This window comes from Schistocerca americana, chromosome 7 (assembly GCF_021461395.2).
Source record: "Schistocerca americana isolate TAMUIC-IGC-003095 chromosome 7, iqSchAmer2.1, whole genome shotgun sequence".
Lineage (NCBI taxonomy): Eukaryota > Metazoa > Arthropoda > Insecta > Orthoptera > Acrididae > Schistocerca > Schistocerca americana.
This window is the reverse complement of record NC_060125.1, coordinates 349,228,493-349,253,312: the sequence shown is the minus strand read 5'-3', so window position 1 is coordinate 349,253,312 and position 24,820 is coordinate 349,228,493. Positions and strand designations below refer to the sequence as shown.

Genomic DNA, 24,820 nt, shown 5'->3' with positions numbered 1-24,820 from the left:
AACCCATCGTTCTACCATTCCTAGACCGGCAAGGGAACTTGCTGTTCCAACAGGACAATGCACGTCCGCATGTATCCCGTGCCACCCAACGTGCTCTAGAAGGTGTAAGTCAACTACCCTGGCCAGCAAGATCTCCGGATCTGTTCCCCATTGAGCATGTTTGGGACTGGATGAAGCGTCGTCTCACGCGGTCTGCACGTCCAGCACGAACGCTGGTCCAACTGAGGCGCCAGGTGGAAATGGCATGGCAAGCCGTTCCACAGGACTACATCCAGCATCTCTACGATCGTCTCCATGGGAGAATAGCAGCCTGCATTGCTGCGAAAGGTGGATATACACTGTACTAGTGCCGACATTGTGCATGCTCTGTTGCCTGTGTCTATGTGTCTGTGGTTCTGTCAGTGTGATCATGTGATGTATCTGACCCCAGGAATGTGTCAATAAAGTTTCCCCTTCCTGGGACAATGAATTCACGGTGTTCTTATTTCAATTTCCAGGAGTGTAGTTAAGGCTAACCAGCCATTGACCTTCTTGTTCTGTGCTGGATGCACACGCATTGCCCGAACTCTTACGGGACTCGGTAAGATTGTCTGTGTAATGAGTGTAATGGGCAGGGGCACTACGAATGTAGTGTGTAGACATTAAGTTGAGAATGTGGGTCTCACGGGGAGCGTGCAAGGGATAAATCCCTGCAGTCGCACTATCCTCTGTGGCCTCGGTGGCTCAGATGGATAGAGCGTCTGCCATGCAAGCAGGATATCCAGGGTTCGAGTCCCGGCCGGGGCACACATTTTCAAGTGTCCCAGTTGATGTATATCAACGCCTGTCGACAGCTTAGGTTCTTGATTTAATTATCATTTCATGGACCCAGTTTGTCTGCAAGACACTGTACAAGCTGGTGGCGGATCCAAACGATGTGGACTGTTTGTACTTGGAATGGATTGGGTCCTCTGGTGCAAGTGAACCGCTCATTGACTGGTAATGGTTATGTTAAGCTATTTGGAAACCATTTCCAGACATTCATGGACTTCATGTTCCCAACCACGTCACCGCTCCACAACTGTTCACAATTTGTTTGAAGAACATTCTGGACAGTTCGAGCGAATAATTTGGCCACCCAGATCGCCGGACATGAATCCCATGGAGCATTTATGAGACATAATCGAGAGGTCACTTCTTGCACAAAATCCTACACCGTAAACACTTAGTATAACGGACGGCTTTAGAGGCAACATGGATCAATATTTCTGCAGGGGACTTCCACACCTTGTTGAGTCCTTGCCACGTCGAGTTGTAACATTTGAAATGTCCCCTTAGAAAAATTATGAATGACTGTGCTGGTAAACTTCTAAGTTATTTGATTTTCAAATAGCTGAGCAAAACTCAACGTACTCAAACAGTTTTGTCTTTACTTATTCTGATCATCACTAAACTGACACAATATGTTTTAGCGCAAGGCAATCTGACTTTCAATAATCCCTACAAAAGAATGACTCTGACTAACAATAACCTATAGCTTTCATGAATCACTTACCTCAAAAAAATCTTCGTTACTCGAACTACTGCAATACAGTCACCTCCACTACTGCCAGCTAAATAAAAGATTCTAACTACTGAAGGCACTAACTACTGATAGGCATAGTTAACAAAAGAAAGATTTTGATAGAGAACAAACAATGTATTTACCTTAATAATGTTCAAAAGTTATATATATATATATATATATATATATATATATATATATATATATATATATATATATATATAATTCATGACATCCATCTTTACAAATTTCCTTTTTCTGGTGAATACACGTCCAGATCGACCGCTTATAGTAACCTCTCAAAACTCTGCCATCTCTCTCCCACCTCCACCCCTGCTGGCGGCTCACCTCCAACTGCGCAACGCTACGCGCTGTTCCCATCCAACTGCCCAACACTACAATAGCGAATATTCCAACAATGAGTCCAACCAGCCACAGACTGCACACAGCGCCGTCAGTGATTTTCATACAGAGCGCTACGTGGCGTTAGCAACATAAAAACCTAAACAGTCTACTTACGCATTACACCGACACAATATTAAGATACCTCATGATTTTGGTCACCTCAATGTACAGTATAATGCTCTGTAATATAATTGAAGAACATTGTCTCTGCGAGAAAGTTGCAGTGTCTAATCCGTTGCCTGATGAGTAATAATTCCATCAGAAGCGGAAGTGACAAACATCAATGCTGATGTCTGTAGTTTTAGAAACTGTATGACATCCACCAGCGTCTCAATTAGAAGCGCACAGCCCACGAATGGAAAGTTTCCGCCGGCCTTGTGGCCGAAAGGTTCTAGACGCTTCAGTCCGGAACCGCGCTGCTGCTACGGTCGCAGGTTCGAATCCTGCCTCGGGCATGGATGTGTGTGATGTACTTAGGTTAGTTAGATTTAGGTAGTTCTAAGTCTAGGGCACTGATAACTTCAGATGTTAAGTCCCATAGCGCTTAGAGCCATTTGACCCATTTTTTGGAAAGTTTCCGTGTTAGACACAGAGTCAAACACACAATTATAATTTTTCACATATTTTCAATGCGGCATATGTTATGTACGCGAGCAGAAAACATTTACCTCATTGTCATTATGACACGCAAGCAAACGCCCCTTACTGCTCAACTCATTTATTCGTTTATAGCGTGCTTCCATACAGACAATTTATGTATTTGTACGTTAATTCAGCAATGATTAGTGACGGTAACTTCATTAGCAATGTTCAATCAATGTTTAGAAAAACCAAAGATTGTATTCGCCTTCAAGCCATATTGCCTAAGCGAGGACAGTTTATTTACGAGTGCGGAAGACACGCCCGTGTTTGTTGACCTGTGAAACAGAAATAAACTCGAGCGTGTTTCCACTTCAACAATTACAAAGAGTATTTATTTGAAACTGAAGAAATTCCTTTGTTCTCGACTAAGTGCAAGATATCGTCGCCGTAACAGAAGATTCGCATCCCATAGGCAGTATGCTTATTGCCTTCGAGTAAATAGACTTCGAGGCCTTACCAGTATTCGGTAGTACAACCGTAGAATGAATTTCCACGAAGGAATTTAACGCAACAATAAGAAATATTCCCTCAAACGTTACTGCCACTATCCAGCTGCCTAAAATTTGTTGTTTCGAATGTGTGACTATGTTCTGGTGGAATAATTTTGATTTAAGTATATTGACTACTTTCACTTACAAGTTGTCAAAATCACCTGCATTGTTGAAATAAAAATAGGCTATTATAAGCTATCACGACGATTTTTCATTGAAATACTCTTTATGAACTTAATGTAATATATCTAAAGATCGCCTCCCGTGTTTTAAATGTTATTTTTTAAGCTTTTACTGCTTGAAAAATTATTCTCCATCGTCGTAGACAGTTTGACAACTTTTGTTCTGCTACTGGACTGCAGCTATTACTGTTTGCTGAGCCGCCAGTTCGTGTAGTGTGTTTTCCATAACTTTACGGTTTCGTAAAACGCGTTACAAGTCCAAGACAAAATTTAAAAATAAATATGATGAACGAAATAGATCATTGTAATAGATGGTGTAATGTACTGTGCATCCGTGTTACTATGCGATTCCCTCACATACCTAAAAAAAAGTTGTTGGTTCACAATAATCACTAAAATCCGCTATATGGTAAATTCAGTATGACAGCTGTTGACGAGACGGTGCTGGAGAAACAACAGCAGAGTTTATTTGACTGAAATATCGTATGAGGCTCGTTCGAAGTAAATGTGACCATCCTCTAATATCCAGCCGCTCCTGCGATGTACCGACAGACTTAGAACATGGGGGCAAGCATAGGGGCCGCGGAAAACACATTACTTGGGTATGTGAGTATAGCCATTAGCTTTCTACCATTATTACAGTTCGTATTTCGTAGGGCAGGTCGTATTTCTTTATGGGAGCCATGCTTTCGCCGACTCTCGAATCGGCAATTACCTCGTTTTTTGGATCCTTACCCTGATTTTGGAATTCTGTTACTGTGTGTGTTCTTGTGTAAGATGGTTCTGGGTTTCATTCATCAGTACTGATTCGGACACATGCTGCTTATAGTCAATATGGTATCGTCGCTATAGGGTGTAAAACATTATATCTTGTAGTTATTTTGTATGGGACGTTCTATCGGAGACTTTATAAATGTAATTAACTAGCGCATAAACTATAAATTACGATGTCCTTTGAATGAAATATGTAGTAGTACAATTTACGATGATTTAGTGCCAATGCACATTTTTCCCCCTTTAGTTTTCTATGGCTAACGATAGTGAACTGCATAGCTTAACGTCAGGCTACGACAAATAACTAGAATATGGAAGCCCGTATTAAGATTATCTACCTATTTTATAATGGCTGCTAATGTGCCCTGTTTCTATTTTTTATAAACTTCTCTGCGTAATGGCGAATGGAATATTTAAATAATATATGATCAAGTCTAACTACACCTCTTACTTCGAAAGGTCAGAGAAACAGAGCTGTACTATGGTGCAGATTGACTTGTTCCAAACAGCAGGTCAATTTTAAAACACAGAATGGTGCACGTAAAGAAAAGAAGTGTAATATATATGCGAAACATAGGGAAAGTCTGTGTCCGTACAGAGCATTCTGGGTTTAGTCTCTAACGTGAAGGTCAAAAGTCCAAGTAAAACTGAAGACGGTGTTTATATGACTACGGGAACATCTGTAACAACATAAAGAAGACTTTATAAGGACTGCGTCGCGTCCATTTCTATCGTTATGGCTTTCGTCGGAGGTATTTCCCACCTGATATTAAACTGTGGCAAGCGGCCAGAACAGTAAATTTTATAAACGATAAGCAGTGAAATTTAAGCCGCTGCCTGCTCGGAGAAGGCTTTGAGCCAGCAACACTGCGGTAAGGAAACGTTGAATTTTTATAAACCCGCTGATTCATTCCGCAGCAAATGAGTTATACTGGTATTGTCCGTCCACAAATGGCCGGAGAACAGGTTCACACACGTAAGAATGAGGACAAACGCGTTGCCCGCTGTACACGCAAAGGTGATTAAAAGTGTAATATTTCGCTCTTGCATCATTCGCCCTGCAAGGTAAAACACAATGCAAATGCAGTTTTTTTTACCGTATGGGGCATTGTTATATGACGATATTATTGTTGACTGGCGACTCCATGGAGTTTATGTGAGCGCTCTGAGCTTGTCGTTATAGCTTGATATCAGTGCCTACCAATTTTAATTGCATATTACAGCACTGAGGATGGTCACTAAGTGACCGAAAATCGATTTTGCTGACAATAAAACAACAAAATACGGCCAATGCTGATTTTCCTTCAAATTCTATCCGATATTATTGTGTTGTGTGCTACACTTTTCGGCGCGCTACGTACTTCGAGAACTGATATATGCAAGGTGAGTTTGTATTATTTTTAAAGCACTAAGGTTAAAGTAATATATGTAACTTCATAATTGTGTTTATTTTGTCTATTGCCTGTCATCAAGTGAAAGCAAAGGAGAGCAGCGTCGTACGCTTCCTTTCTAAAGAGTCTGGTTAGCGGTGTTCGCGAAAAACTTACAAGCCGATGGCCAGTCCACAGGCTCGCTGCACTCGTCTGCTGTGCTATGTTAAACAGAAAAAGAAATGTACACTGTCCGATAAAAGAAAGTAAAGCACCCAAAAGAGGAGGAGGAAACGAAACAAAATTTTAATGGCTCAGAGGGTGTAAAATAAAAATGTCGTGTGACTAGGGCCTCCCGTCGGGTAGACCGTTCGCCGGGTGAAAGTCTTTCGATTTGACGCCACTTCGGCGACTTGCGCGTCGATAGGGATGAAGTGATGATGATTAGGACAACACAACACCCAGTCCCTGAGCTGAGAAAATCTCCGACCCAGCCGGGAATCGAACCCGGGCCCTTATGATTGACGTTCTGTCGCGCTGATCACTCAGCTACCGGGGGCGAACGTGATGTTATTTCAGTGATAGCGAAATAGAATCAAATTTTCAAACAACTTGGCAGTACGAGCCACCTTACCAGTACCACATTTCACCTTCCGCTGGCCTGCATGTATGCATTGATTCGGTTGGGAAAGTTATCATAAAGCAGACAATTCATACAGAAATGCGCCACGTGTGGACGGGCGTTGTATTGCTGAAAAATGGCTTAGCATTTCCAGGCGTTATTATGACTTTATGGCACGTGGCAGTTTCTGCAAAGTGTCTCCATAGCGCTCCGTATTGATTGTGCTTCCAGTCTCGAGAAAGTCGACGTGCGGAGGGCCCCTGCAGTTGAAGAAGGTCTTACCGGATCTTATTTGAACAGCTTCGGATTTCTTTGGCAGGGAAGATGTGACATGTTCCCACTGCTCGCTTTGCTGTTTGCTCTCTGGCTGTCAGAATTCTGGCGGAGGGGATCATTCACTTGCACGACAATGCCCACGCCTACACTGTCAACCGGACGAAGGCTACGCTTCAGTGATTTGATTGGTAAACACTGCAATATCCTCCGTACAGCCTGGATCTTTCAGCGATTTTCACGCCTTTGGCGACCTGAAGAAAGGCATGCGTGGACATCGAGTTGAGTCGGACGAGGAAGTGCAAGAGTGGGTGTGATCGTGAGTCCGTCAACGGGCGAACGCATTCCGTGAACCACGAATTGATCGTATAATCCCAGCGGGATAACGCGTGTGATGATTGCTTTTGAATGGAACGATTCCACGGACCCATTGTGGCGAGTGTTCAGTTTTCATTTGACTGTCCGTCATGCGAGGAAACACAGATACTATACAGGTGGGCAGATTATATTACGAAATAGAACGAAACAACATCGGTAAGCGTAGCTCAAGAGAGATCTGGACAATGTGTGTGCCCAGCAAAGTATATCGAATGGCTGATGAAGGTAGTTCGAACTGCACTGGTGTAGCGAATGGAATACTTTGTTGTGGACGGTTAAATGCCTGCCACACCTTATTGAAGATATATTTAAACTATAATTCTTGATATAAGAAATATCAATAATTCAGCATTATAAATCTGTGCGAATACGTATAGTATTATAAGAGTAAATGTAATACGACATCTGGCTACGTACGAGAGTGTCTGAAACTCATTCACGTGGTACGAATATGTCTGGACATGCAATATTACAAGTTTTCAATGAGCTTGGGTTTTAAACCTTTTGAGAGATAAATTTATTTCGTTCCATGACTTACTCTTTCAGTTAGTGTTCCCGTGGGTTTTCATTGCCTGAGATAAAATGCCCTCACAGATTTTGATTTGCCTTTTTACGGCCATTTGTATTTGTTTTGTATAGGTGAGAGTGCACTACCTTTTAGTTCGTTTGGGCGGTGAAAATATTTCGCTCAAGACCACGAAGAGACAAATCTTGCTAGATAAGTTTATTTTATTGATTACAACAACAGAATCGATTAATTAATTCTCCTAATGGGAGGTTATAAGCATCTTACCTACTATAGTACTCTACAACACGAAACTTCCGTTTTAAAGCAGCTGTTCCAATTGCAGCACGTTAAAAAAGGTAACAATTTCAAATACATTCATTAGATTTTCTTTACACTATGAGTTACAAGCATTATAAGCAGGCGAAGTAATGGCTGCTGCCGACAGGGGATGATTCAGTATTTCTAGATTTTCAGAAGACTACGACCACTGTTGATACGTCATGTTGAATATTTGCGAGCAGCAGCGTTGGTATACCAACACAATCGGTCAGCTCGCGTTATGTTAGCACATTTATGCCCTTGCTTCACGTCTGCTAGCCGACTTCCACACAACGAACGGTCACTTCGATGGCATGACTCTCTCTCTCTCTCTCTCTCTCTCTCTCTCTCTCTCTCTCACACACACACACACACACACACACACACACACACACACACTCTTTGTCTGGCTATGTATGTGTGTGAAATCTTGTGGGACTTAACTGCTAAGGTCATCAGTCCCTAAGCTTACACGCTACTTAACCTAAATTATCTTAAGGACAAACACACACACCCATGCCCGAGGGAGGACTCGAACCTCAGCCGGGACCAGCCTCTGGCTACGTATGGTTCAAATGGCTCTGAGCACTATGCGACTTAACTTCTGAGGTCATCAGTAGCCTAGAACTTAGAACTAATTAAACCTAACTAACCTAAGGACATCACACACATCCATGCCCGAGGCAGGATTCGAACCTGCGACTGTAGCGGTCGCTCGGTTCCAGACTGTAGCGCATAGAACCGCTCGGCCACTACGGCCGGCTCTGGCTATGTATCTCGGACTTTGTGTTGCTATTATGTCGCTTATATAATTTCCGCTCTGTTTCTGTCTTTCTGGTCTTTTTATTACTCCTGTTGTGTCGAAGTGCTACTGCAAGCTACTATCACAAAGTTAGGGTAACAGCAGTCTACATGACGTCAGATAATTGAAAATGAACACGTGTTTTTCGTTAAGTTTTATATGCTAATTTCAGCACTGTCATTAGTTCCGTGTTTTCAAAATTGAATGAAAATCATTTTACTTTTAGTAATAGGAAATTTTCAAGGATAGCAACCCTCGGTACACGAAAATGCCCCGTTTTTAATGTCAGAGGTGCAGCTGGGTAAAGCAAAAGCACTGGTATGTAAAGGTTTGACCAAATCGGACGCTTTTGAGCTTTACACTAAAAGCATCTTGCATCAACCGCTATTAGACCAAAAGAAAAATTGCTTACAACTTTCTATGAAATTTGTCTTCATCTGCCAAGAAACACTGAAAGCTGGCATTTTTGATGGCTCTCAAATTCTTGAACTGGTGAAGGATCGCGAATTTGAGAGTACAATGTCTGTTAGAGAAAAAGATTTAGATGCAGAAGGAGATACCTTCAAGTCTGCTACTGAAAACTTTCTAAGGAATAAAAAACATCTGAATTTCATGAATGTTCTCAAAATCATGTTGGAAAATTTCACAACATTGTTACAGTGTAAGTGTAAAGGTTCACGCACTAAACTGCGACTGCGGAAAATAGTCCTAAAACAAAAAAAACAAAAAAAACTGACAAATGCATATGAGATCTTATTGTGAAGAACCGTGATGTAATTCTAAGTGATGTAAGTAATTTTCGGTTTCAGGATTACAAATTGATTCCAGAACAACTACACCTAATTCTACATTTACAAGGATACTCTGCAAATCACATTTAAGTGCCTGGCAGAGGGTTCATCGAAACACCTTCACAATTCTCTATTATTCCAATCTCGTATAGCGCGCGGAAAGAATGAACACCTATATCTTTCCGTACGAGCTCTGATTTCCCTTATTTTATCTTGGTGATCGTTCCGCCCTGTGTAGGTGTGTGTCTTTAAATGCGAACATTTTAGGTTAGGCTTTACCGTGACTGTTATTGACATTAAATGAAACAACAAGTTTACTGTTACCAGTCACCGTTTTATTATTTCCACGACGTGTTTCAAAGGTTTAAACCTCCATCATCGGGTGCATTTACATTAGTTAGTATGACATTTGTGTGTGTGTGTGTTGTGTTACGATTTTTTAGAGGAACTTCTGGCACTGCCTCCATTGGTCACAGGTTCCTTTCGCTGTAACAGTATACACGTGATGTGTTACGACAGCGAAAGGAACCTGTGACCAATGGAGGCAGTACCACGAGTTCCTCTAAAAAATTGTAACACAATACACACACAAATGTCATACTAACTAATGTAAATCCAGCGATGATGGAGGTTTAAACCTTTGAAACGCGTCGTGGAAATAAATAAAACGGTGACTGGTGACAGTAAACTTGTTGTTTCATTTAGGTCGGTGTCAACAAAATATTTTCGCATTCGAAGAATGCGGAGAAATAATCTGACAAAAATTTTAGAAATGCAGGCTGGTCTAATTAACTGTTGTGTTATGACTCTTCCCACTCACAACCGAGGCATACAAACATCAATAAAGCATAAAAGTGGGTACAGATGGAGGAATACATTTGTTACGTCTCAGACTGCCCGCGGCACGCGCTGTCAAGCCGGCGACCAGAGCTGTCGGAACGGGATTCTCCAATCATTGCGGTCCATCAGCAGTACCCCCCGGTCTTCCCCCCCCCCCCCCCTCTCTCTCTTCCCATCCTCCGCCCTCCGCCCTGCCACCTCCCCACGCCGCAGCGCGCTTTTTTTTTTTTTTTTTTTTTTTTTTTTTTTTTTTTTCTTTACGCAGTCTTAATCGAAAACTGCGTTCCCGCACGAAACGTGGGCGGCGAATCTCGGCAGCGACGCCGTAAAAACGAAAACCTGAACCGGAGTCCGGACGAGGCCGTAATGGGAGGATCCGGGGCGCGGTCTGCATTATTAATCGGGCTCGCGGCGGTGCAAGTGTGGCGGTCAGGCGGGCTGCGAACCGGCGGCTGGCAGCCGCTGTGCCGGGCGCGCGGGCCGCGGCGAGCGACGCGGGGCAGCGGGCAATGTCTAGCAGTCGAGACATTGACTCACGTGAAAGCTGATGCCATCCGGCAGTCTGAGCGACACTAGCGCACCTACCGGTGAGAAAGCCTGATGTCGACTGCGAAGCGTTTATGTTTCTACTCTTAAGCCATCGGCATCCGAACGTTGAGCGTCGAGCGTGCTGAGTTTCTGACGTCATAGCGTGGAATAGCACGCTCGGGAGTCTTTCCGAACGTACAGAGCAATATCTGGCATGTCAGATATTCCGAGTGTGCGTCTGAGCGTTGACCAATGAGGTGGCACAACGCCACCTACGTCACAAGCACGCCGTCTCCCTTCAGTACACACTTGTGAGGCGTCACATTGGCATTTATATCAAGCCTGTATGTATATTTTCCGTTTCTGAGCACCAGCAAATTGAGAATCACTGGAAAACCCGTTGTTAACTGTGCGATTCGTTCCAATAAAATAATGAGAAACGTCATATTCGTGGCAAAAGAATTACTATAACTTGCGTATTATGAGAGTAGGCTATTTGAAGGCAGCGACACACTGAACATCCACCCAAAACGCATTGTTCTTGGTACAATCTGTTGTAATTAAGTTTCAATTAATAACATATCTACGATTAAGGTTTTCAGCAAGGAGTAATACAATATAATTAGACGAAAAAGTTCTGGTGTTGGTTTAGCGTAATGAGTAGCGTCATTGTCCGACACAACGTAGTTATCAGTGTCGGACGTTCGCCCCTTGGCACTACCGGTTTTTTTTTTTCCTAGCACTCACGTTTTTATTAGGTTCTGATACTTTATTATTAGATTAATATAAATATATAATTTGATGTTACGTAAATATAAGTTCACCTTTTTTTGAGGGGTGACTTTGTTTGATGGGCTTAATCTACAGGTAGCTTGCGCTACTTCTATAAACATATTTTGCCTCTTTTTCTTTTACGCTTCGTTATTCACATGTTGCTAAGATTCTGCTACTGGGTAGGAACAGTGATCAAGTAAAACTGACCTTGGGATTTTACTAAAATGTGGGAATGATGAAATAATGTTTATCTTATGCGGAGAAGTATTCCAAATTTGTACCGCACTGTTTGTAATGGACCTTTTATAAGTCTGTGTCCTTACTGATTGGACATGGTACTTTCCTTTTCGTGGACGATGGTGGAAATGTGCGTTTTAATAGAGCTAACGTGGGAATTTTACGCGTGCCCGTTGAGTAAACAGTGTGATTTACGAACTATAAACATCCCCCAACTGCCGCTGGAGTGCATTGCGATCGCGTATACCACGTTGGGGCCCACGTACTGTATGCACAAGTCACATCGTTCCTGAGCGTTCAGCAGCACGTTGAGCTTGCCACGCTCAACGTTAACGTTCGACAGCACGGTCCGTGTGCCAACGGCTTTAGTAACTGGAAACTGTACGTCTCCTAAAACCTCTCGCTAGCAATACAAATGCAAGTATTTTAAAATCAAATGACTGATTCTGATCTAGGACGGCCGTTCAGTTGGTAATGCAACACATTTTTTTTCTGAAAGCAGGTTGGTTTTATTCAAGATTCCAGTGCATCATACGCTGAAGAGCCAAAGAAACTGGTACACCTGCCTAATAGCGTGCAGCGCCCCCGCGAGCACGCAGAAGTGCCGCAACACGACGTGACATGGACTCGACTAAATGTCTGAAGTAGTGCTGCAGGAAATTGACTCCACGAATCCTGCACGGCTGTCCATAAATCCGTACCAGTACGATGCGGTGGAGATCTCTTCTGAACAGCACTTCGCAATCCATTCCAGATATGCTCAATAATGTTCACGTCTAGGGAGTTTGGTGGCCAGAGGAAGTATTTAAACTCAAGAGACTGTTGCTGGAGCCAATCTGTAGCAATTTTGGACGTGAGGAGTGTCGCATTGTCCTGCTGGAATTGCGCAAGTCCGTAGGAATCCACAATTGACAATAATGGATGCAGGTGATCAGACACGATGCTTACGTTCATGTCACCTGTCCGGGTGGTATCTAGACGTATCAGGGGTCCCATATCACTCCAACAGCACAGCCCCACTTAAGTACAGAGCCCCCACCAGCTTGACGTGCAGGGTCCATGGATTCATGAGGTTGTCTCCATACCCGTACACGTCCATCCGCTCGATACAATTTGAAACGAGAGTCGTCCGACCAGGCAACATGTTTCCAGTCATTGAATTCTCTGTTAGTAATAGTTTTGTTAATCAACTACCGAGAGGTTAATGGGGCTATTTCTTTTTTAGACTGAGAATTTACTGGATAAATTCTCCTCGTATTTATTCAAAAAAATGGTTCAAATGGCTCGGAGCACTATGGGACTTAACGTCTGTGGTCATCAGTCCCCTAGAACTTAGAACTACTTACACCTCACTAACCTAAGGACATCACACACATCCATGCCCGAGGCTGGATGCGAACCTGCGACGGTAGCGGTCACGCGGTTCCAGACTGAAGCGCCTAGAATCGCACGGCCACACCGGCCGGCTCATATTTATTCTGAAGAGTTACTACAGCATTGTGAATCCTTTCGTCGGAAACAGAATTAATTAATTTTGGGAAACTAATTTTGAATAAATAATTAACATTATGCGTACCCTCAAATTTGGTCTTTTACTTGGGTACAGTAATGTCCAAACAGAAATTAAAAGGTCCCATTTCTTTGCCAAAGATGTAGCCGATGACGTTGCTTCTCAAAAATTGTGTCGACAGCAAGATAAATTATCAGCTGCATCTGAGCAAGAGAACACGCTTTATCAAGCGCTACGTTTTCCGATTGCATAATTTGAGATCCTAAATTGCAAAGCTTGACTTCAGTGCTATCTGAAAAATGGAGTAACGTTTCTCTTATTAATTTTTCAAAACAACAGCTTATTCTCTTTCATCCCTTTACTTAGATGTCAGTATTATTTTGTACGTAGCCTTAAGTAGCCTAATACACACAAGCATAACGTAGGGCTTTTACAGACTGGTATCTCGAAGACGGACGTTTGAAAACTGCGAAAATTCTTGCCCGACGAAGAGCTTTTGCTAGGCACATTCCGTCAGTAGACCCTCTTCTTTGTACTGGCTATTAATGCGTAACACCCCTTCAGTCTACAATATAGGCTCCCGCGTCCTTCAAAGCCATTGTCTCAACAAACAAAACTAAAACAATCCAGATTACCTGAAAACAATTTCACTGAAATCTTAAACCATACCGCTGGTTCAAAAATGTTCAAATGTGTGTGAAATCTTATGGGAATTAACTGCTAAGGTCATCAGTCCCTAAGCTTACACACTACTTAACCTAAATTATCCTAAGGACAAACACACACACCCATGCCCGAGGGAGGACTCGAACCTCCGCCGGGACCAGCCACACAGTCCAATACCGCTGGTGTGTTAAAAAAATAACTAACAGTCGGCTTGCTTGTATCTTGGTTTATTCTTTATAATTGTTCAACATTGGCAAGAAGATATTTTAAAACAATTGTTGATAATGGAATGGGGGCACCTTAGCGCTTCATTTGTAAGGAAACATGAAAGCAAGCCGAAAAGACGGGATTCCATTCACAGCATAGTGCGACTGTTATTCTGGGGAATGCCTTTGACTTTGCCAGAAAAGACAAGGAACGGGAGAGTGTGTTCCTTGGTTGGCTTTTGCGCAAAGACATCTGAAACAAACAGATATATTTTAGAGGTCAGAAAATTTAACTTCCATGTCAGTGTTTTAATAGTTCATTACTTTCTGATGAAGGCAAGTGAGAAATATTTATTTCATTTTGTTTTTATGAATCTAAAAATTCAGTGGATGCGGCGCACCCACAACATTATGTATGTGGGTGCTCGAGCCACGGCGTACCCACGCAGCCGGCGCACATGCTTTGTAGTCATTAGAATACCCGTTAGCAAAAATACAATTTTCGTTGTATTATTCTGCGTAATATGAAGTTCTGTCAATAAGAGGTAAACTATGATACAAACTTTGTTAAATTACATAAACGTACATATTATAGTAATAATAATGATTCTCAATCATTGTGTGATGACCAGAAAAGAATTGAACGAGTATCATCTGCCAAGGGGAAAGGCACCAGCAACAGAAATAGATTATTACATTAATGCAGATAGGAGGTGTTCGATGGGAGTGTGAATTGGCCGTGGACATACCGAGGTAGTCCCGTATGGCGCAGTGGTTACCGCACCTGCCTGGGAAGCACGAGGGCCTGGCTTCGAATCCCGGTCTGGTAAACACTTTCACTCGTCGCTCCTGATTTGCGTAATGTTCTAGTGCAGCTGACAGCAGTGATCCCCTCACATTCCTTTCCCTGTTCCCCTCTCCTCCATCAATTTGCAGAAGCAGATTAAATGCATACCTAATGAGTTAGCGATCCATATGAGCCACCTTCGTTTTTCTCTATTACTTGAATCTAGTAATGTAAGGCGCTACATTCCATGACGGTTTTTATTTTTATTTCCCACATTAAAAAATTGGTTTGGCTCAAAATATAGTGAACAAAGCTCCACTTATTTTGTAGGTGCATGAAATCTTTCAGTGAAACGTCTTCTTTTGTGCAACTTACTAACCATTTCTTGCTCCTAAATTGGGAATATTAATCTACACTAAATGTTTGTAGGTTACAAAAGAACCATCACCGAACTGTGCTGCACTGCTTCAAATCCCTCAAGAGGCATAGGCAACCTGAAGAATGCCGATTTAATGATGTCTTTTTCTTTGTTATTGCTGAAATTTATAGAACACCGTTCCACATGGAGGAAAGTTCAATCTTTGATTGTGAACGAATATTTGATCGAAGCACCAAAATAATACAGCACTTAATGTTGTCTGCAATATTTTCAAAAGACGCAAAGAACAGTACACAACACAGATCAATTAGTTACTGACACTACTGATGTCACTTGCAGGTTAAGGTTCACTTGATGGCAATAGTTCGATCTTTGTACACCCCTTTAAGGGAACCTAATATTCTCTATATCGTTTATCAATATACGTATTGTTGCCAATGGCCTTGCCGCAGTAGTAGCACCGGTTTCCGTCAGATCGCCAAATTTAAGCGCTGTCGGGCTTGGTTGCTCTTGGATGGGTGACCATCCGGTCTGCCGAGTGCTGTTGGCAGCCCTTGTCACGCAAATTGAGGAGCTGCTTGACTGAAAAGTGGCGGCTCCGGTCACGAAAACTGACAACGGCTGGGAGAGCGATGTGCTGACTACACGCCCCTCCATATCCGCATCCAGTGATGACGATGACACGGCGGTGGGTCAGTACCGTTGGAGTCTTTCGAGTCGTGTTCGGACGGAGTTAAGTTTTAGTTCTTCTATAACACTACAAAATACATGTGGGTCTCTTATTGGAAGTACTAGTCTTACTTACAGGTTAAGATACACTTGGTGACTACTGACTGATTTATGCTGTCACCCAGTGAAAACTATTTGACACTTTGATGAAATAACGTACTTAACAGTAGTTTTAACAACTAAGTTTAAAGCACATCTATACAGGTAAGAAATTACGGCTCATATGTTTTAACTTGTCCTAAATTCTGCTGATCAAGCATAGATGCACATCTTACACACTCCCTCTTTACACAATCATGACATCACTTCCAGTTATGGTACTGAATTTTTCAAGAAGTCTCGACTTGTCTGAGAAAGATGTGTAATCATCCTCACGCCAAAGAAGAGTATAAGTACAGAATGCTTCTCACATGTAAGATATTAATTGTCAACCACACTCTGATGATGATGATGAGGTCCCGTACTCAGAGGAGCGTAGGGGACGATGCGGGAGACCCGCATCGCCGACTAGGCAAAGCCTTCCTCCGATCGTAATGGGGATGAATGATGATGATGAAGACGACACAACAACGCCCAGTCATCACGAGGCAGGGAAAATCCCCGACCCCACCGGGAATCGAACCCGGGGCCCCGTGCGCGGGAAGCAAGAATGCTACCGCAAGGCCACTAGCTGCGGACAAACCACTCACTACCCATTACAAAATAACACACGAATTTTTAATATCATGCTCTCGACGCCAAGAAAATGGTACAGAAATAAAACAGAAACAAGTTATCATGTAAAATGTGCCTGGGATAGTCATCACCGGTATGGGATTGTTCTGTAATTCTCTTCCTTTCCCTTTCTGGATGTCGACTAGAGTAGACATAGGTCTTATGTAGTCTGTTGCTATTTGAAATAATAACCAGTGTGTAAGCTATATCGCTTGTCTTTCTGTCCTCAGCATACTATTATTCGTATGCTGACAAATTTATGAAAATACAGTATCCGACCATTTTAACTGAGCTGGAGACATTACATTTGGTGACGCAAAGGTTTGGAGCCTTCAACACTCTGACGTTAAATATTCTGTTATTTAAGCTGAACCTGCATTTTCTAACGAAGTCCGTTAACTTTTTTGCAAGGTATTTTTACATGTGTGTGATAATATTAGTTAATTTACACGGTCAAGCATCATCAAGAACTCCGCCGACCAACGTCGCATTTTGGCACACCGCCAACCGACATCGCATTTTGGCCTGTACTCTTACAAGGAACTAATAGATCAAACAGAAGTGAATAACTTAACAGGAATTATTAAAAGTGAAGTTTCATATTCAAACGATTCAAACATACTGTTAAGCAAAGAAATGCATTCCTTCAGAATTCATCGAGTGTTTCCTTTCACTGAATATTTTAAATTTCAACACTATATCGAACGCTAACTGAAGCATGAAAGAAACTAATTGGCGACCTGGTTTCTAGGGCACGGCTGAGGACAAACCACTGTATTATATGTATGTAAAAGAATTTTATGTTGAGGAAAAATAAATGGTGCTTTCTGTTTCCATGTTCTATTGCCGTCTTCTGAGATGAGCTGTACGGGAATGGTAAAGCGGAAATAAATAACAACATACAAATGTAATGCCAAGGAAAGAGAAGAAAAGAGAAAATATTATTAAAATTAGTTTTTGAGAGTTTGTAAATGAAACTCTATTACATTACCGGAAGTAAGAATATCATTGTTTTTGTGCTTATTTTAGCATGTTGTAATCTCGTGTCAAGATAGTAGGTAGTTCATGATCCGTGATAATTTGCAAGTAGTTCACAGGAAAACCGTGATCAGTAATTACGTTAATTATTGATTTACTAACTAGAAGATGGCTGATTTCATGTGTTACCTGAGCAGCGTAGAGCCATGCTATTAGTTTGTTTTTGCAGAGCGTGTATTTTCATTACACATACTCTCACTGAGTTAATAATATGTTAGTATCACCCAACTATGGTATGTTAAAAATAGAAAAAATATCCACCATATACCCATATGGCATTGATGGCTGGGAGTCCACAGCTGGGGATGATGCCAATTTTTTCAGTTGACGCCACACTGGGTGACTTGCGTGTCGGTGATGATGAAATGATGATGATCATTACTCAACATCCAGCCCTTTAGCGAAGAAAATCTCCGTCCCGGGCGGGAATCGAATCCTTGCCCACTGCGTGGCAGTCAGAGGCGCTGACCATTTGTTTTTCTTTTTTAATTAGGATGGTCCCACGGGCGATTCCGACCGTTTGACGTGATGCCTTCCAAGTATTGACGTGTCAAAGTCACACTCTTCGCTTTTGCTCGGTTTTCAGTCATTTACAGGTACGGTGAGAGTGGTCTAACGTAACACCGCCTGAGAATGGCGTAGTAGAACTCTAGTGCTACGCCTCCCCGTGTTATTAAACGTGTTCAAGGTTCGTCGAAGGCTCGGCTTGGCACAATCCAGTCACCACTGTAAAGCAGACTTACATGCTCCCCGTTGTCTTAGGCACAGTCTCCATCTGTCTCCCACCGCTGCTTGACATTCTGGTGGTGTCAGGTGAACGGTGATAAATTTCCACGGACTACGACTGCGCCACACCCCGTTGGCGTCCTAGCGTGATGGTACAGATGTAAGCAGTGTGGTCAATAAATGCTGCCGGCCACAACTCGGCTGCCATCATCGAGAGAACTGGAGGTATATATTATGTCAGTTCTGCGGGACGAATGTTCCGTGAAGTGCGTGAAAGGTTTATCGGCATAGACGATGTCCGAAGTGCGTACCAATACGAGCTCAAGAATGACAGCGTCGAGTACTGGGCACAGTGAATGGTGTGGAATTTTGTCATTGAGAGATTGTGTACAATTAAAATCGCCACGGATCACCATATCATCTATCCTACCTTGGCATAATTGCGTTAATTCCTCAGTAGGAATAGCGAAAGTTCACGCCTCTTACTGGAACAGGACGGTGTGTCAACACTGACGAGGTGTATCCCTTGGACCGTAAGCGCCATGCCTCTGGCATTCGGTAGGTAACATAACACCGGTGGCTAATAAACCTTTTTTGAGACGTACTGCGACGCCTCTGCCCCTATCTGACGCATGTGATATGCGTGTCGCGTGTCCAGAGATGTCCAGGAAGCCGAGAAGTATACCTCTTGCAGTACGGCCACGTCAGTGTCGTCCGCATTAGTTTTGCCGCGTAACAATGACAGCCTTGAGCGCGACCGATGGCGTTCATGTTGACAATCGCAAATCGATATGACTGTCGTTCGCCCTCTAAGGCAGTGGCAGTCATTAGTGTAAGCGGTGGCAACGAGTTTGATCACCCCAACACTACCCTGCCGTCTCTATTATCACCCAGGAGATACGGAAAGGTTACCTGCCCCTCTTCTACAAGTGCTGTGCCCGCCAAATAGTCGCCTTCCACGTCGGCCCACGAATCACTGGACAGAGGCTGCCAGTGTATTACGGTGTGTTTTGATCAATCCACTTCGACAAATCATGGGAAATTTTCTGGCTTTGTATTTCGAAATTTTGTTTTAATATCTGGTCCTTGTCGTGGTTCCTCGCGGATGAGACGGTGTTCCATCGTCCCCTCCATCTCCGAAAGGCTGTCCAGGAGAAGAAAAATCCATCGTCTCAGCTGCTAAAGGGGGAGCAGTGTCGGTCGACGTCTCCGTAGCAGGTGCGTCCACGACATGGTCGAAATCAGTACGGTCGTGTGTATTTGTCCGCAAGGGATAGTCTTCAGACGGGCGTCCGTCTACGTTTCTTGTTCTTGCAGTGCGAACGCTGCTTCCGGACGTGCGTCTCTGTGTCAGAATGTGAGTGTAGATCCGACTTATCTGCGCCCTCCGAGAGGAAAGCTAGGGTTGGCACGACTCGTGGATCAACATCCATCCGCTCGTTGTGCTGTGACATCTGCTGTTCGGGGCTATCTGGTAACTCTCTTCTTCAGCGAGCGGGCGGTATGTGCCTTGTCAATAACGTGTCGTCGGTCTCAATCCAGCGGTAACCGATCCCCACCGCCAGACGTCTTAGGTGCCGCCACTTGTGCGACAGACGTCGTAGACGCCGACACTAGTGCATAAATAATTCGTAAAATCAAAGGCGAAACCTGTTGTACCGCTTCGCCCGATGGAATCTGCCGCTGAAAACGATCAGAGCAAACATGATCGTCCTCTTCACTCCTGAGCATGTGTGCGATTGTCCATCCTACATGATAATTGCACGACAACCGGCAATGTTTAGGTATGAAAAAACATGCTTAATGTGCTTGATTTTGACCTGTCTTACTCCATTGAGTAAGGGATACTTTGGAAAAGTCCCGCACGGCTTAAGACAGGAGATAACGAAATCGGCGGGTACCTGAAAAGGTAGCTCGAAAACCCGGAGGTTCCTCATGCCGAGGCCTGTCTGTTCAACGGCAACAGCGCCGATATGTCCAGCTGAGTGCCTAAGCTGGAGTTTGCTGGCACCACCTTCGTGCACGTTTCTTCTTTAATCATCTTAACATTGCCGGCCGGTGTGGCCGAGCGGTTCTAGGCGCTTCAGTCTGGAACCGCGCGACCGCTACGGTCGCAGGTTCGAATCCTGCCTCGGGCATGGATCTGTGTGATGTCCTTAGGGTAGTTAGGTTGAAGTAGTTCTAAGTTCTAGAGGACTGATGACCTCAGCTGTTAAGTCCCATAGTGCTCAGAGCCATTTGAACCATCTTAACATTGACGACACTAGTAGTGATCGAAAAGTGAATACCAATGATGTCCTGTGAATCTAGATGTAATTCATCAAGCACGATGCTTTGTACTTCATGTGCTCGTGGTGGTAGACATTTGGATTGGAACGTAATGTCGATAGCGTTCTTGCTGTAGGAGTTAGCCACTTTACTTCAATGAACTTGTAGAAAGCGACTCGCGTTTGTGGAAAGTAAACAAACACTTGTACGCCGCTAGACCGGCGGGACGCTAAACACTCCTCCTCACCATTTCGTCGCTGACGGTTAACTGCCAAGGGAGCGGACTGAATGTAGTGCCACGTTTCACAAACCGACGACAGCGAATTTGTTGATGCAGCGATGATCAATCTGGAACCATTAGCTAGCGAAATGGAACCAGAAGGTGACGGAATAATTCCGCAAATGAGCTGTAATGCGATTCCGTTTGTGGAATGATACCAGCGGTTAGAAGCAATGATGAAAAGAAAATTTGAAATCACCAATCAAGACCAACTCAAGTCTGCTCTGAACTCATTTAGGGCAAATGAAGACGATTTTAAAACTGGACAATATTCAGTCCACGCAGCGTGCATTAGATTCTAAACTGAATGCCATTCCGGATGTAATTAAAAAGTTAATCGATAACAAGGGTGCGTTGCGTTTAGAACAAACTACTTTGAAAGGAACTGTAAAGCAGCTAACAGAACAACTTAGTAACTTGGTCTCTGAGTAGGAACAGAAATCAAAAGAAAATTTCGAAATACATAACCAGAAATTTTCCGATCATTTTTCGAAGTGGATTGATCAAAAGATACGCAAGTCAGCTCTGAATTGAAGGTTGCAGTGCAGTGCAGGTGCTGAACCTTTATCGGAGGGGGGAGCCTTAGGGCAAAGTAAACGAAACGGAATTAAAACAGACAAAAAAGACACTCAGTAAGAATATCTCTGAATTAAGGAGTAAAGTAACTACACTGATTAATAAAACAAGAAATGAATTATCTACAGTGCAAAAGCTAGTTTATGGGCCACCACCCCTTAGCTATCGGGTAAGTGACAATGTTCCTAATCAGTTTCAACAAACAAACGGAGAAGAGGTGGATCGCAACAGCTGATGACGTAACCATAGATCATGTGGGACAGCAACCGCTCTGACCTTATTGTCAATCTTACCACATGAAGGTTTGCCCAAACGCAGACAGTTTCAGATTTTTTTCGCTTGATAAAATGCCAACACACCCCGTAGTCCTCACAAAGTCATTTAAAGGGATATTACCATTTCATGATAGATAACATTCAACGAGACGCATCATTATGGGTGACGGAAACCGCTGAATGTTGTCAAACGTACGAGCAGTTTGCGAGAACTTTCTAAGCAAAATACTGGCCAATGTGCATGCAAGAAGGATTGAGAAAAGGCTGAGCCATATAATGGCAAGAAGAGCAGTTACTGTAAATATTTTGAGCGTTATTTGAACAAAACTCGATATTGGGAAAAGCCAGTTTCATACTGTGATGTACTAAGAATTCTTAAAGCCAAAATACCATATAATATTAGAGAGAAACTCCTCCATGTCCTATAAAATAATCTGCAACATTTCATGTCAGTACTGGATTCAGTTGACCAGGTGCGCGAGGAGTCAGAGATGGGTAATGGGAATGGCAATTGTCAGCCACCTCAGTCAGGTAACCATTACAATAGGCATAATCAAAATACCGATCGGCGTGATAAATGCGTGCCGCTGCCGGTAGAAACTCTGGCAAATAACTGTGTTCAAGATGGCCACAGTCATCACATTTTGGTAAAAGAAGGTGCCAGGATAATAGATACAATACTGGATACCTGCCAAATAATGTGCAGAATCATATGTATGTGTGGGTTCATAACCATCACAATGAATCGAACCATAATATAGGTCAATCCCCACCGCCTAATATGAATTTAGGCAATCAAAGCAATCATCAGATGCAAACAGGTACAACCAAGTCAAATTGGAGTACTCAGAATCAAGCGATGAGAGTAAATGAGGTAGCTGAGAATGGCCACCCGATGGTGCCAGATTCGATAAACTATATGCGACCACATTTATCCCTCGAATGTCAGTCGTGTGACGGGGAGAAGGTAATAGAAAAGTACATCATCATCTGTCACGGTACAACTAAGGTACGGGCATCAGAGAGGAGTTATGTGTTGATCCTACCATATGTGAGGAACAGTATGGAGAGTTAGTGCAATCTGCAATCTACACAGTGGTCTGAGATATCCCCACAGCTGTTGATTTCGACGCGTATTCAATGAATGTAATATCAACTTGATTATTTACAAGAATGCATGCGCTCTCCTGTCCAAAACTGTAGGATTCTGAGTGTCGTTGGTAACAAAACACAAAGTGTTCGGACTCAAGCACAAGTTGGTATAAATATGGGAAATGGAGTCATGAGTTGCATGTTCCTGATAAAAAATTTAACTCTGAATTGCATTCTGGGCATTGATTTCTTGAGAGAGAGGAACGCAAAAATCGACTTCTTGGGTGGCAAATGCTATTTGTGTACTAATGGGAAGAAAACTGTATTGGACTCAGTAAGGATAAAAACCAAGAAAAGCTACAAGAAAGTCAAAGTTAATGGAAGTAACGTACTGTAAATTAGCAGCTAATCGTCTCATTCAACAAAAACAAGTCGACAATTTCGTTGCATTGGAACTCAAATGATCAAAGCTCTTATTAAACAAAAGGTTTCTGAAACCCGGTAGCCGGCCGCGGTGGTCTCGCGGTTCTAGGCGCGCAGTCCGGAACCGTGCGACTGCTACGGTCGCAGGTTCGAATCCTGCCTTGGGCATGGATGTGTGTGATGTCCTTAGGTTAGTTAGGTTTAAGTAGTTCTAAGTTCTAGGGGACTGATGACCACAGCTGTTAAGTCCCATAGTGCTCAGAACCATTTTTGAAACCCGGTATCTAAGTCTGTCACAGTAATCAGCAATAGTTCGTTTGTTAACCAAATACGTAAGTGTATTCGCTAAACAACCTGGCATTATTAAAGGGCATCCATATCACTCGGAGTTAATATCTCATGAAATATATTGACGTATGATTTACTCCGTCCCATGGTCAAATAAAGAGGCAGTCACAGAAGTACATAGACCAATGAAAACCAGCGTTCCTCTATATTTTGCACAGTTATCGACTTAGATACGTAAGTTTTTAACTTGTACTAGAACTGTTCCTTTATGGATTATCTGGACAAAAGTTACACTGCCATAGTTTCGGAAGGGAATGTTGGTGTGAAAATAATACAACGTAAAAGGTTTATGTTACTATATATAATAGAAGATGTCATTCGTATCCTCGTAATTGGAACTCAAGTCTAGAGAGAAACATAAACTATATGTGTCTCTTACCAGTCAGATGACTGTAACTAGAAATAGTAACACAAATAGAGATATCACAAATATAGGTAACATATGTGTTAGATACGTTTATGGAGTTACTCATAATGGGAAGTAATCTATGTAACAAACGAGTACTATAAAATTCAGTGTATGCCAATCAGAAATGCAATACGCTAAAAGCGATGCCATATGTACGAGGGTCACTCCAAAAGAAATGCACACCATATTTTTAAAATCCATCTTTTATTCTACGTGTTTAAAAGTTTTACAGTATGTAGATACATCCTTTAGGAACAATATTTCCATTTCTCCTCATAATTTCCATCCCTCTCAATTGCTTTACGCCATCTTGGAACCGCACGGTAAAATTCTGGACCAACCTGTTGGAGCCACTGTTTGGCAGTGTGCACAAAGGAGTCATCATCTTCAAGTCTTGTTCCACGAAAAGAGTCTTGCAGTTTCGCAAAGAGATAATAGTCACATGGAGCCAGGTCAGGACTTAAGGCGGGTGTTTCAGTGTTGTCCATCCGAGTTTTGTGATCGCTTCCATGGTTGTGGTGCAACAGCAAAACATCCTGCTTTTGACGATGTGGTCGAACACGACTCAATCGAGCTTGAAGTTTATTACGTGTCGCCACATACGCATCAGAATTTATAGTGGTTCCACTTGGCAGTGTGCAGTACGAGGCTTGCCGCTGCGAGGACAATCCTCAATATTGCCATGCCCTCTTTCATCACGTAACCTGCTTGCCCACCGACTAGCTGTACTGCGATCGACAGCAGCATCTCCATACACCTTTTTCAACCTCATGTGGATGTTTCCCACTGTCTCGTTTTCACAGCACAGGAACTCTATGACAGCACGTTGCTTCTTACGAACGTCAAGTGTAGCAGCTATCATGAAGATAGGCTGTGACGGCGCCACTCGCGGGAACAGGTTGCACTAAGTTTGAAA

The 24,820-nt window shown here is 42.9% G+C and overlaps 1 non-coding gene across 1 annotated transcript; it reads left to right on the top strand.

Annotated features, from left to right (window-relative positions):
- The first annotated feature begins 712 nt into the window (after nt 1-712).
- On the top strand, nt 713-786 carry Trnaa-ugc. The gene has a single exon. It is a non-coding gene; the product is annotated as a tRNA-Ala (tRNA).
- The last annotated feature ends 24,034 nt before the right edge of the window (nt 787-24,820 follow it).